The sequence below is a fragment of the Helicoverpa armigera genome, chromosome 13, assembly GCF_030705265.1.
Source record: "Helicoverpa armigera isolate CAAS_96S chromosome 13, ASM3070526v1, whole genome shotgun sequence".
Lineage (NCBI taxonomy): Eukaryota > Metazoa > Arthropoda > Insecta > Lepidoptera > Noctuidae > Helicoverpa > Helicoverpa armigera.
The window spans coordinates 10046903-10062166 of NC_087132.1; the positions used below are offsets into that span (position 1 = coordinate 10046903).

Here is a 15264-nt window from a genome sequence, read left to right on the forward strand (position 1 = left end):
GACTTTTCATTTGATACCCATGTTGATGGGATTGATAAAACCTAAGTTATCCGCCATTTTGTAGAGGCCGCCATCTTGGATTTGAATTTTATATAGTACATTGTATTCTACTGGTTGAGCACTTTCATTTGGTACCCACATCGATGGGATTGATAAAACCTACGTTATCCGCCATTTTGTACCGGCGGCCATCTTGGATTTGCAATGTTATTGATAGTACTATATTGTAATGTCATCGGAAATAAATTTGTGTACCAAATTTCAGATCAATCTGACAACAGGAAGGCACTGAAATTTCAATTTCTAAATTTGACCCAACAATGAATAAATAATAAATAAAATAACAAACGGGGTGAGCTAAATAAAACCGTTTAAAAATAACGAAGTCTCTTATACAAAGACTCTCAAAGCCCGATTAATCTGTGAGCTTTAATTGAGTCTACCTCTAAAAATTCATTTCTAGGAATTCATTCATGCCTAAAAAATATATTGGAACATAAAATATAAAATTTTGATACTGCACGACTATTTACCTCGTCGAATTTGAACAGAACTATTTCATATTTGCCAATATTTATTTTCGTTTTGGGTATGAATTTGGACAGAAATAGGTATCGGTTAGTGAACCAAGAAGCACAAGAGGTGAATGCCTGAATGACATCCATCATGCATTTTTAGTTCGATATTTTGAACACTTGTCCTGCATTTTTTCTTCCTGTCTGATTTTTGAAAAAACAATTGAGGGGAATATTATATTTGGCAAAATTTTGTGCCTTCTATGCATTTATACATAATTTAAAGTAAATAAATTAAACTTAATATTAACTTAAAATAAAAAAAAAAATCAGGAAATTTCTTGACGTACCTGTATAAAATGTATTTTTGTCTACAGCTCTATTTATCTATAAATTAATATATCAATTCTGGTTCCACGATTGTCCAAAGAAAGCGTAAGAAACAAACGCTCATTCATATAGAGAAATTCGTTTAGTAGGTTTATATTAAATAGACCTTTGACCGATATTTATGAACACAACATGTTTGTGACACCTCTGTCTAATTTCTACGATCCCATATGATAATAATCTACTCGGAGGAGTGTGCCTACGTCACTCATTCGAAATTGAGTGTCATTTGGCCTCCCGCCAAAACGGCCCACTGTTACAAATCAGTAGGTACGTTGACAAAAATGTATCGCACATATACTAGGCTTAAATCTAGCATCTAGACAGAAATAAAAACGGCGCTTATGTTTTGTCAGGTTGAAGAATATTGTCTGGGATTCTTTTTGAAAGGAAGATTTTGTTTTTCTTAAAATGATTGTTCGTGAAAGTTTCGGTAGGAAACTTCGTTGTTTTGCAGGTTTCTTTAATGTTATTCTATGGTGTTTCATCAGTCGTAAATTATGAGAGTTTATTGCCATCCATCAGATATTTTCCCTTTGCACTAAACTAAACCACATCCTAAAAAGTCACCACTTTTCGCAAGACTGGATTGTGAATCTTGGATTTCGTTTTTAGCAGTAATGCTGCCCTTACAAAAAGGCAACACTATATGGTGCAGCCTCCGTCATATTGTGATTTACCTAACAAATACAAACTTTTAGTTATTTTTGTTTTCATTCAAATTTAACCCCCTTCATTTGCAAACACAGACAAATGACCTGTCAATGAACACAAAATGCGCTGTGATAGAAATAATTTCGTTTCCAAGCAAAGCTTGCACGTACTTTACAATTCTAACTGAAGTATTTATCAATCGAGATTGCTGGCCATGTGCCAACAGGATGTTGTTTCTCCTGATCGCTGTGTCCCGTCTCCCGATCGTTTTTCAACCACCCTGTGTTTCCTCTAAAATAATGTGTTACGGAAAAAATATTGGAGGGCTTTTTTCTATGGGTTGTGTGTAGGAAGTGATTACTCGACAAATAGTGGGACATGACATTAGGTTCGGGATATTTTTCTGACAGAGTTAAGTTCAGAGATACCTATATGTTTATATTTTTAGGGCTGAATCCATAAAAAATACTTGTTTCTCTATAGACGGGACTGTAGGGAAAGCTTACTAAAATGCACTCATGTTCCATTTGTACTTTGTTTTCAATTCAAGTAGTAGCTTTCCAAACAACCGGCACCTCATGTGTAGTAATAACATTTATTTGTTCAATAGTGTGTGAAAATATGAACTGTTAAACAGTAAAGTATGTTTAATAGTGTGATAACAAATTTTATTGATATCAATGAGATAGAAATCCAAATGCCAACCTGCTATTGAATCTTTCTAAAACTATCATCATCATAGTTTATTTCAAAAGTTTGGGTTTATAGAGCAGGTGTTAAAATATGAACTAACATGTACGAAAGTTTTCCCTGAAACCATATCTTTTTTTAGTCAATAACCATTAAGATTGTATTTATTTATAGACAAATTGTATAAAAATGTTTACATTAGTGTACTTAATGCCACAAATAATGGTATTCTCTACCAGTGAACCATCGGGTTATTTATTTCCCTACCTACAAAGAAAAAAGTACCTATTTCAAGCGTGACAATACCAAACTTTTCTTCTAAACTGTGACAGCAGACAACCTAAAATCTAAATGCATATATTCACCGTCTTTTACGAAACCAAACATGCAGCTTAGAGTCATAGATACACTCACATGCAGCTTACAGTCATAGGTACAGTCACATGCAAGATCGTAAAATATTCCTAAAGTTATGCAAATGGCAAGTTCACAGATACTTTATGTCATAATTTCCATCTACAACGGGCTTCGTTCTGACGATGAATCAGTGTTTGTATGTATGAGCTTACATTGTAAATGTCTATAGGTACAGAATTTATACAGACTAGTGTAAATAGTTAAGGCTGATTTTTCAATAGTGGGTAAATTCTATAACAATACTGCTTAACAGATTTTATTAAACACAAGTAAAAATGAAAGTTATCTAAGAAAAAATTTACTTAAGAAGAATTGGCTCCTTGTTCTAGTACCCTAACAGGCATGACTGTGTAACAAATCCAACTTTCAGATTTCGGCCTGCTTCGTGAAAGTTTCTAAAACCTACAGTGAACCCGGGACCACAACCAACTAAACAGTTATTAAAGATTTTGGTATAAACGTTTAAAATGTACAATCGTTGTTTTATTTCCGCACTTTAACATGAGACTACTCTGAATTTTCAATATAAAAAAAGCAAATAGAACAGCTTTATTTTCAGTTGATATTGAACGTTTATGCAAATAACTGTTCTATGTCGCAAACATTAAATATTGTCCCACACATAATACTCGTATATTAAGGCGCGTACGCACGTACGAACACGAACATAGCGAACACAAACACCAGACCCGAACATTTGGTTCGTACGTATGGACGGCATATTCGAACACGAACGCAAACATAGTTCGAGTCGAGTTCGCGAACAACAGTCGTGAACTCTATCTTAGTAGCCATGACGGCGCCGTTGGAAGTGGTCGATTGTGAAGTTATTAAAGCGCTTCGAACACCGTCCATACAGAACACACTACAAGGATCGCCGCGAACATGTTTGACGAACAGAGTGTTCGATGTTCGATAGTGGTACGCACGTGCGAACCAAGTTGTTGCATATCATGTAACGCAACAAATTTGTTCGTACGTGCGTACGCGGCTTTATGAGGACAAAGAATTCTATTTTTCAGTGTTGTAACGTTTTAGGTAAATAGTGAAATATAGTGCGACAGAACTTATATTTAATTGTTATGTAATATAAATGAGTAATATATTGTATGTGTTTACAAAATGTGTGTGTCACTAACAGATAATTATGAGCTTTAAAACTGAATTTGCATATGAAATGACAGTAACAGCGCTAGAATTCGAGCTAAAACATCTGATAAATTACCTTTTTTTTTAATTTCTAGGTGCGTGGAATAACATGGTGGGGAATAAAAACTGGTGCTGCGGTACTGTTCGAAAGAGTTATCATTTGGCTCTGGTACACAAAGGGCTCCAGAAGGAACAGAGGTGGGTTTTACCAGTAAAAATCTGATACTTCCTCCCGCTGAACAAGTTGAAGGGGTCATCATCATGTCTCTAGTCTTTTTCCAACTATATTGGGAATATAGCTTCCAGTCTAACCAGATGCAGCTTCATACCTGTGTTTTCCATGGACCGACTGCCTATCTGTCCTCCTCAACCCAGTTACCTGGGTAACCCACCCGTTTAGTAAGTCTAGTTATCAGGCTATGAAAAGTCGTCAACATTTGAAAAACATGCAGCAGCTACCATTTGCAACGATCATAATCACAGATTAAAATCAAGGTTATATTTTTTATTTCCAGCACAAGATAGTTTCCGAGATGCCAGTTATAAAGTGACCATGCACCAACACACTCTTGGCAGTTAGCCAGAACTGCAGAACAAAATATTCAAGCAATATAGGCTAAATATGAATGAATTATTTTCAGAGTAATAGCCCGTAACGACATTAGCAAATGACCTAGTTTTAGGTGTATATTTAATTGAACATACGTGTTAATTAATAACATTATAATGTGGAATCCTTGTTTTTCTATACTAATTTTATATAGAAGAAAACTTTGCATTTTTGTTTGTTTGTTGATAGATCTAAGAATCGAAGATAGATCTAAGAACTACTGGACTGATTTTTTAAATTCTTTCACTGTGGGAAGCTACACTTTTCCCGAGTAACAAAGGCTATAGGTATTATTTTATCCCGGTACAGACAATAGTTCCCACTAAACGCGGGAATACGGCTAGTTTAAAAAAAAAAAGGTTTACGATATGAAGAAGATTTCGAATATTATTTTAAAAAGAAGGCGTAAGTAAATATAGCGAGGCATGTTAAATAAAAAAAGAGAACCAGACTTACCCTTTCCTATCTAATATCCACAGTAGTCAAGGTGTTTGTCATCAGAAGTCTATAGATGCAATATTGGCTATGTTGTCGAATAGACCACAAGCCATTGCGGTGGCTTATAACCGCACGCAGGGAGTCCTGATTGTCATTGTTTGCTTAACTAGCTGTATCTCCTGACTTTACCTGCGTCTTGAGAGGTTTTGCCTCCACTCTTACAAATATACCTGTAATATTATATTTCAATCTAAGTAGATATATGTTACATATTACATCATTATCATTTGCCAAGCCTTTTCTTATCTACATTGGAGTCGGCTTCCAGTTAAACAGAAGCTATGTAGTAGTGTTTGATGTGATAAATAGATATTTTTTTAAATTATTTAGTTAACTATAAATTAAACACATTTCAGTGTTTGTTGTCTTCAAAGCAGACGGTAAACAAAACGCCATAGTTAACCTTGCATATTACGCTTAATATTACTTAAGTAAGGTGAGTAAATTCTCCGTACTTACTTCCTAGAAGTTTCCACAAAAGCATGTTACTAGGCTAATAAAATTGACTGGCAATAGAAGCATATGAATTTAAAAGCCGACATGCTACTTCGACGAATCCTTTCAATACTTTTTGACCTTTTACTTGTCGGAGCTTTCAACAAACGCTCTGCCGTACGTCGACTCAATCCAGGGAATTTCATATATTGCTGTGAACTTTGTACTACATTTGAAGATAAAGTTTCTGTTTTTTTTTCTTTGAGTAATAAATGTTGCTATACAATAAAAATATAATCGATATTCGTGACATAATAACTTAGGCTTGAACATTTTTTTCACGTTATAAGTCAAAAACGTAACATTAAAAGAAGGCTTGTGATCATGTCACATAATCCTCACAATGATGGCTTTCAAAACTAAATCACTGACGACGCTACTAGTGTTTTACAAGGAGCGACTGCCTATTTGACCTCCTCAACCCTGGTACCAGGGCAACCCAATACCCCTTTGTCAGACTTTCTGGATTCGAACTATTTGTAACGACTGATAACTTCTTCTTCAAATAAAATCCACTAACAGATACAATATCATATTACTACCTAACATACCACATTCACATCTTCATTTTCTGTGTCATCGCATGCCCTACAAACATGTACGTCTTACTTATCGATGCTCATTGTTAGAAGCCCGTAGAATGCAACTAGCAGCTCTATTTATAGAATTATATCGATACTCGACTCGCACAACCCTTTGTTTCAAACGGACAGTCGTTCGATATGACCATTGTATTGAAGGTTGCTTCAAATAAAGAAATGGAAACTAATAAGCATAATGAGCTTTCGTGTTTTAATTTGAATCGGTATTGTTTGTGACAACTAAAGTCTGGATGTCCTCCAATTTGCTCGTTGTTAGAATTAATTGAATTTACACTGTTGTTTGCTGGTGCATTTTTCTTGCAGTGTTCTGAATTTAAATGCAGATTGTTTTTGTGAGAAAGTGCCAATTCGTAGTGATTAAAAAAAACATCACTACTTATACTTGCATTCGGTTTTTAGAGTGTAAAAATGTGCTCGTATTTTACAATCCAAGGTATTTTCTATGTACTATATAACGCATTCACGCATGAATAAAATAATATGAACACGAATAAAATACGGTTCATAGAGACCCTAATTGCGAGTCCTGCACTTAAGCTCCACCATTTACTTGACAAAGATTTATGATTAATCGACATAAAAAAAACAAGTCTGTCGCACCTAATACCAAATGATTTATAGTAAAACTTTTAACATAGACTGTCATATTAATGATTTTGCCTCCCCTCACGAAACTTACAGCAATTATATCGAAACTAGTCGGGTCGATAAGACATGTAAAAGTAAATTCCGAGCCAACGTCCACTGCCGTATCAATTATTTAAGGCCGTCTATCGATTTGGTCATTTGCTTTTAGCTACCTTTGTAAAGCTAGGGGTACACTGACGGAACATAATTATGTAGAAGAGTTTTGTTTTGTTTGCGGGGGACGAAAAATTGGAGTGTGCACCCGGCTTAAAAATGTCTTCCTCAATTTTTGGCGTGTGTTAAAAGATTATTTTGGGTGTGCAAACGTGGAGTTGTTTTTGTTTTTTGAGATTGTTTTTTACGAGACACACAGGTATGTCATCCATTACGTTGGTACAAGCTCACTTTCAGTTGTTTAGGTTTAAACCCTTTGTAATAGACTAACGAAGTAAAAGTCTGTAGAGTAAAATACGAGGTAAAAACCGATAAAAATTTTGAACAATACATTTTTACCAGTCTTAAATATCAAGCTTTAAGGTGTTTGGTTGTTGGGAACTTGACGTGTTGTAGACTTCAGCCATTCCCAGATCGATCACTAGTAATCATAGATCGATATCGATCAACAAAAAATGGTTATAAAATTTGGTATGGTTTTATTATTTTTTTTTTTTCTGTCATGTCCTTAATTTTCTACCGCAATTATTATATACCGATTTATTTTTCTAATCATATTTGAAAAATGTAGTATTTTATTGTCATTTACAATAAATGAACTGCTTATTGTTAACCCAATATTGGGTAATAATGCCTCTATTGTGTTTTTTATTGTTGTAGAGATAATGTGCTCTTCGCGTGTCTGTATGTCCCTTTATTTTCAAAAGGAGCTTTTGAAATTGACCCTTTTTGATGTATGTCATATTATTTTTTATTGTCCAAGTTTTGTAGGTAAATAAATAAAAATAATGGTCATGTTAAAAGGTTGTAAAACTATGATTAAATATGTATACATTATGTTTAGGTATGGGTATATTTTCCTAAAAATATTTTAGATACTCTAAATCTTTTGACTTGTAAATTAAAATATTTACATAAAAAGTTTTTTAATTATTGATAGTAATAAAAAAACTTTTTGCAAGAATTAATATTTACGTGTAAGTAAACAAATAAAATAAAAAAGCTTTCTAATTTAGTAAATAGCATTAAAAACAAACTATATGTATTACAAATGTAGCCAAACGTTTATTTATCAAAGAATTACTTCCCACAAAAAAAAAATACAAATCTTAATAACCTAATTCAATAAATCTGATACTAAAAAACCATCAAAACTATCCACACAAACGCCGACAGTCGCGTCACAGCGAAACCAAAATAGCATCATCATTTCTAAAATCAAAAATCCGACGCCGTCCATACATTAGTCGCATCGATGCGCTATGAAAATAAATTGTTTATATGTATATGTACAAGAAAATACGGTCACTCAGTTGTCAGTTACTTGCGGGAAAGAGGGCCGGACGAACGGTGCTCATGAAATAAAATTGTTTTTCCCGCGTACGACGCAACACGTGGTAGGGAAAGTTCGGTAACAATTCGGCTGATTAGCGAAACTTTTCAACGGGTTTCGTGCTAATTACGTGGTGTGTTATAGTGCAAATTGTGTTTGTGTGTGTAGGTACATGTTTATCTGATTCAAGAGGTGAGTGCGGAGTATAATGCTAATTTTTATTATTGTTTTGTATAGCTTTCACTGTATTATGTAGTTTTATTGTCGTTATGTGTAGTTTTTAGAGCGATATTTGTTCTTAATTCCTTTATTATTGATGCTTATATTGCTTATTACGTTGTTATATTAAAATGTGGATAGTAGAATTGTCAGTGATGTAATATAAAAAGTGGATCAACATTTTTGATAGTTCAGAAGTTAGTTCTAGTTAAATAGTTATCTAAGTTAGTAAGTTTTGATAGGGAGTCGTGTTAGTTCAGAATGTTTTTATGCGAAAGGTGATGTGACTTTTATATGACTTTTTTATGAAATGGTTATGTATTGAGTGAAGTGTTGACAAGTTAATTTGAAGTATTAACATTATTTTGCGTACCTACATTTAGATAGTTGGCCGGTCAATTTTACTTTTTACTATTAGTTTTTTATTATTAGTTTTCTAATACTTTAAATAAATATTAATTAATTAATTAATAAGTTACCCTCTATTGACCTTTAAAACTTAAAACGGCGTATCTAATGCATACTTATATAGTTGTAAAGGAGAATACATACTACACTCATGCATAATACATTTAATTATTTTGACCTACTTATAACAACAATAAAACTTAAAGCACTGTCTCATAAGAAAGTTTTGATTTTGAAGTCTATGTTGGAGGACATAAAATAGGTTTTAATCAGGTGCGTGAAGAACTGTCCGAGGTCATTTGGTGCAAACAGCCATGAGGGTGTTTATCAGCCTGTAGTTATTATATATCTTAAATAGAATCATGGCCTTTCTTGAATTTAGGAATAAAGTTATTCATAACAACGTAACCTGTAATTATAACAAAATTCGAAGGTTGGTTATCAATATTTCACGAAAATCGACCTAAATTTATCAAGGTTATCTTCCTACTATGGATCTGTTATTTAGTGGTTACAACAGATGTTAAATTTCTGAACTACTTTCAGCATTCGATAGCCATTTATCGAGGAAATAATATATAGGCTACTTTTTGTCCAGGTGCGCGAAGGAGCTCGGATCGTAGGTAAACCGCTAATGGAAACTAGTGTAGGTAGAATCAGGGGTACCTGATTCCAAGGATCCATTTTTCAGTTTTTCATTTTTCATTTTTTCATTTTTCTGTCTCAACAACCCTTACCTATAATAACAACTTCCTTTATAGACTTCTCATCATTTAACTTTACCGTTCTGAAGTTACTATAAGTATTGGATGCCTCACGCATGCGCAATAGCTTACACGCTGTACGCTGTGTAATAGTTTATACGCTGTCACTTGTATCCAACTTCAAACCAGTAAAGTTACTTTACTACCACTTTGCTATATCAGCAGAAACATGAAAACTGTTATTAAGCCTCCTTTAAAATATTCATATACCAAAGACAATAAATACATACTCCATAGACACAGTTGCGTCGTCACGTGTATATTTTCCCGCGCAAACCTGCAAGTGAGCCCAAAGTGGGCCATTATGGCGGCATTACATTAAAACTATTGACTATTCATAATACTAATTTTACTTCCAGCCATTTGTTCTCTCTTAAATAGTAGTTTATGGATGGGTAATTATATGTGATAGTTGGTTCAAGTTTTCTTCGTCTGCTTTGTTCGTCTAAGGGTTGGAAATATACACATAATTATGTACTTTGATGCCACTTTGTATATCACACATCTTTGAAACTAAATGGACTACTATATTTTTGCAGGACATCTTGAACCCTATGCTTCAATTTAAGTAAATACATTTTTTTTTGTATATGTATAACATCACCTAATTGAAATCTTTATTGTAAGAAAATTATTTTAAATACTTGCATCGCATAAATAGAATCTCTAGTAGAGTTTCTTGGTGGTTCTTCTCCGTGAGACCCACTCCTTGGAACCTTGCCTGAGCCTTTTAATTAAATGTATGAATATGTATAGGGTGATGATTGATATTTTTTTATACTCTACCTATCTAGAAATTCTGGCAGTATTTCTCTTAATTTTGTTGCTACCTTAAAAGTAATAAACCTATTTCAATAATTACAGCTCACTATATCAATCTTTAGGCCCATGTCTTCTGTTGACTTTGGCAAGAAAGCTCACCTTAACTAATGAATGAAAACTGAGTCATTCGTTTCCAGTAATTAATCGGGGACTAAACTGTTTGTCATACTGATTCTAATATAATTTCGTGAATCTTCGACTTTCATAAGATAAAGCAATGTGGCGCGAGTCAGTCCGTGGTCCATCATGTCATGAAGAGTTTTTCTTCGTTTCGGAAGGCTTGTCAAACTTATTGGTCTCGGCCCATACCTGACGCTGGTAAATCTTTAGCAGTCGTTACCAGAAAGTACACCGGGTGTCGGTGGTTCCGGGTAGATTCTGAGGTAGGGACTCAGATGCCCATTCTATGTTACTTGTATCAAAAATAATTATGAGCCTGTATGGTCTGGACGATCGAGATCCACCAAACATGTGGTGCGCAGGATATAATTATCTAATGCATACGCAAACGCTGTGCACTCCCTTTTCCCTTATGCCGTTGGAACGGCAATCCGATATGACAGGAGAATTTTCCGTACTCTCCGATTTTGAATCAAGTAGAATCAATAATTAACAGTATGAATATGCTTATGCAAAAAACCAATATGCAAGCTCCATTAGCAAGTCCAACCGACCTGCAGGTTATCGTCGCCCGTCACATAGGTCAACGCATTTCTGTCGTGGCCGTCTATCTTTATCTTTATTCCTTGATCGCTGGTTATGTTATATCATACGAAACATTTGTATAAAACATATTGATAAGTAACTAGTGATATTGATGAAGATGATATTGAGTATGTACCTGTGGTTGTAAGTCATATGACTGTATGCAAATCTATGTATCTTAACTGCACGGGGAATCAATATGCAGCTGCACTTAACAATTTTTTTTGGTTGAACGCACAAATCATAGAAACTGCTGTCCCGATTTGAAAAATTCATTTACTTTTTATTATTCACTTGCGTGAAATAGCTTTCGTTGATGCTAGATTTGTTTTGTTGCTTTAGTGATATGTTGATATAAAAAATTAGAATGTACCAGATACCCAACGCTCGAATGCGTTAGATTAACAGATGTATCTTCACTTCCCCAGACAGTTTTAATGCACCGAGCATAAATCCTACACTAATAAATTAGACGTAGACCACATTAAAAACCTGAGTTTGAAAAAATAGTCAACGAAATAAATGCAGAAATCTCAGATCACAAACATTTTTTTCTTAGAAAATTATTTTAATCTTATAAATAGGTTGCGGTCACATTGAAAACAATGCAATTTGAAAAACACCTGCTTCTATAATTTTCATTGAAAAATTGTGTTTTTTCCATCATCTCAAGTCTTAAAGAGTTAATTTTGTAACAAAAACTGGAATTAGTTGAGATGCATTTTAATTAAAACGATTCAGTAAGTGACCGAATTGTTGGCTGTGTACCAAATTCTTAATCCTGTGGGTTTCAAAACATTGTTGAAGGCATAAATATGAATACTGAATGTATAGTGCGAAGACGTATTGAACTTTTATAACAAAAGTTCAATGTATCTTATCACATCATCATTGATTTTCGTAATAATACAAGACACTTTACTATCGTATAAATAAACGGCCGTTTTTTCTGAAAACATGTGTTTACTTTGAAAATTAAACGTATATGCTTTACAAAATCATCATTAGCCTATTCTGTTCTAAAGTGTGCCGTAACACAGCTTCAGTAAAAATCTATAACACACTTTTATTTAAATAAATGAAAGAATGTGCATAAATGATTTTACCTTAAGAATTTTCTCTCAGAAACTTTCAAGGATGAGTTATACTCTCCACGTGGCAAAGGTCATTGAACCTCCCTCTGCTAATTACAATAACTCACTTAATGGCAATGAAATAGTTCAATCCAATCCCAACTTTGTGTCTTCTTGGAATTTTCCACAAATTAAAAGCTGGCCTGAATTCTGTAAGTTTCGCGAACTTCAGCTGGTATTCCGCCAAGCAAATCAAGTTTTCTGTGAAGACAATATTCATTCAAGAAGGTAGGCAATATTCATTCTAGGATTTTTTCTCAAAGGAATAGAATGTCTCTTTTTTTCATTTTGATGATTAAATATGTATTTCGTTTATTTATACAGTCATGCAGATAACAATCATTATGGTACTTCCTTTTCTTTCAAGTGCAGACTAATTTTATTTTACACATGCCAAAATTAATTATGTTTCTTCTGTGTGATACAAAACTACGAAGAAAAAAAAATTTGACACCTGACTGTCGAGGTTATTGACCTCTTAATTATAAGTAAAATTGTCATTGCTTGCTGGTGAATTAAGATTTATTAATTAATTTTTCAGATTTTTATACACCTTACCAATAATATGGGCAATATAAATGATAATTTCACACCAATGCACCATGTCAATATAAATGAAATATTACATGCTCTTTATTATACCCAGGACATTCAAGGCCCCTATAAATTGAAAGCAGAATAGGAAACAACCGAAATTCAACATGTTTACTTCAACAACGAAAGTCAACACAATAAAATCGCATCTTAACAACTACACAATTACACTATATTGCAGATTTACCAACCAAACGGTGCACAGAAGAAAATAAAATGCGTACGTAGGTAGCGACCTCGAAAGTCTAATTATTTCGGGCGTGCAACGTTCCCGGTGCACGATAGGTCTGTCACCAGCCGCCAGCGGTTATAAAATCTTTTATAAAGAATAACATTTCTTTTTGATACACGTGGATATAATACTTTGTAGTTATATGGTACATAAACACAGTATAATATAGTTAGTAGCTTAAACGTTTTTTTTTCTAACCATGTATTTTGATTCTTATTTACTACTTGTTCCTATCAAGTGAGCTGTGTTTTATTACCTTACGAGCCCCGGTGGAAAGTTTTCTCAAATCCACTTGACAACGCCTTTAACAACAACTGCTACTAGGTAACAGTGGAAGACTGTATCTATGCCTGCTCTCCTATGCACGGTAGTTCAACACCACCTAATTCCATGACTCCAGGCAGCTTTTGTCAAAGTTTCTGAAATATGTTGATTAATTGCGGTCCGACGCTTGAATCAAACCCGAAACCCCGTGCACAGCATTCACGCTTGTAACCGCTAATACACGTAGCAGTTTTTTTACTATAAGTCTTCCCCAAAAAATCTTAAAGATCTGTAAGCCTATTTAATAGATAAACTACCCCACATTACAGACACATCCAATTTTCACCCAACCTCGATTACAGAAAACCTTTCCATCTGTGAACACTGCTATCACTAATCCGGTTATCTAGAACTGGTTCATGAGTTTAACGCCTAGTTTAGCTCGACTACAGTAAAGCCTAACGACCCGTTACACAATACGTATATGAGTCACTTGTGTACTAGAGTGGTGTTTTGTTACTGAATATGTGAGATGAGATGTTTTGGGCTTGTTTTTTGGTGATAAGGATAAATAATTAGGCTGCTGATTTTTTTTAATGCATATGCAAAGATATAACTTATCATCAATTAAGTTAAATGTGACAAACTGAAGAACGCGCGGTTTCTCTGGCGTCCCGAAGGAAACACTTCCCGTAACTGGATAGGTAATACCTGTAAGTACCTTTTACTAGGTTTAGGCTACTTCTATCATCATCCTCCGAGCCTTTTCCCAATCATGTTGGGGTCGGCTTCCAGTCTAACCGGATTCAGCTGAGTACCAGTGCTTTATAAGAAGCGACTGCCTATCTGACATCCTCAACCCAGTTACCCGGGCAACCCGATACCCCTTGGTTAGACTGGTGTCAGACTTACTGGCTTCTGACTACCCGTAACGACTGCCAAGGATGTTCAATGACAGCCGGGACCTACTACTTCTATAATTAATTTAAATCGCCTCAGTAAGTTTGTTGTGAAAGCGCACAGACAAATATACAGACAGACAACATTCGCATATCAGTACTGTGACTACTACTAACGCCTTCAAATTCTCATTGACCTCAAGAGGTGTTTTTTTTTCCATTCTTACTTACGACATTTTGGATATTACATAAGAAAGCTCCTTGTACAATGATTTGAAGTTTGTTTACAAACAAAGTCTAGCATTGTTTTATCAATGCAGGAAGGAGCTTGACTCTATATGATTTGCTGGACATATTAACGACCTGTATTATTTATGTATCAATATTACTTACTATGTAATAAATCGGTTCCGTAGTATCTGGGAATTTAATATACCTACATAAACAGTGTTCCCTCTTGGCAATAGGTCAGTGTAGCTTTTTTTATCTGGTGTGCGGACTTATGTACTCGTATGTTTAGATATTTTCGATTCAGCCAAAAACAAAATGGTAGAGAACTTTTCTTGTTAGGCAATTTATGTAGGTAGGTATAATGTCTATATGGAATAATCATAACAGTAAAAATAATGATAACAGTTCTTTTAACATTAATTAATTGATTAATAATCTTCAGTGTTAAATAAAAATTCCTGAAGACTTCTTCAGGATTTTTTTTCGGAAATTTTCTTGAATTTATGAATCAATTAATTTCGTTTCGTTACTTAAAAATAAATTAATCCAATCCCAAAAGATAAGCAATTACTCAAAATATATATTAATAGCATCACCTGAGAGGGATTTGACCAAGTTTTTGCTTCCCCAAACTTGTTCGCCCTAAGCCCAGTATCTTCCGATCCAAATAAATTAATCCCAAGACAGTGACAACAAGAAACTTCAAAATACAGAATCCTCCATTTACCCTTCCTACGAAAATGAAGGCAGCAAAAACAATGACACGAAATACAGGTCTGTTTTTGTTTTATCGATCCCAAAATACACAGTGAGCCCAAAAAACCGACCCAGCTGTTGTT

The 15264-nt window shown here is 34.3% G+C and overlaps 1 protein-coding gene across 3 annotated transcripts in view; it reads left to right on the forward strand.

The window, feature by feature from the left end:
* The first annotated feature begins 8143 nt into the window (after positions 1–8143).
* LOC110373336 (CUGBP Elav-like family member 1) overlaps positions 8144–15264 on the forward strand; it is a 376248-nt gene continuing 369127 nt past the window's right edge. For all 3 annotated transcript variants that reach the window (XM_021330583.3, XM_021330594.3, XM_049840472.2), the window contains exon 1: positions 8144–8346. The gene's annotated coding sequence lies outside the window, so the exon portion shown is untranslated. The remainder of the gene's footprint in view (positions 8347–15264) is intronic.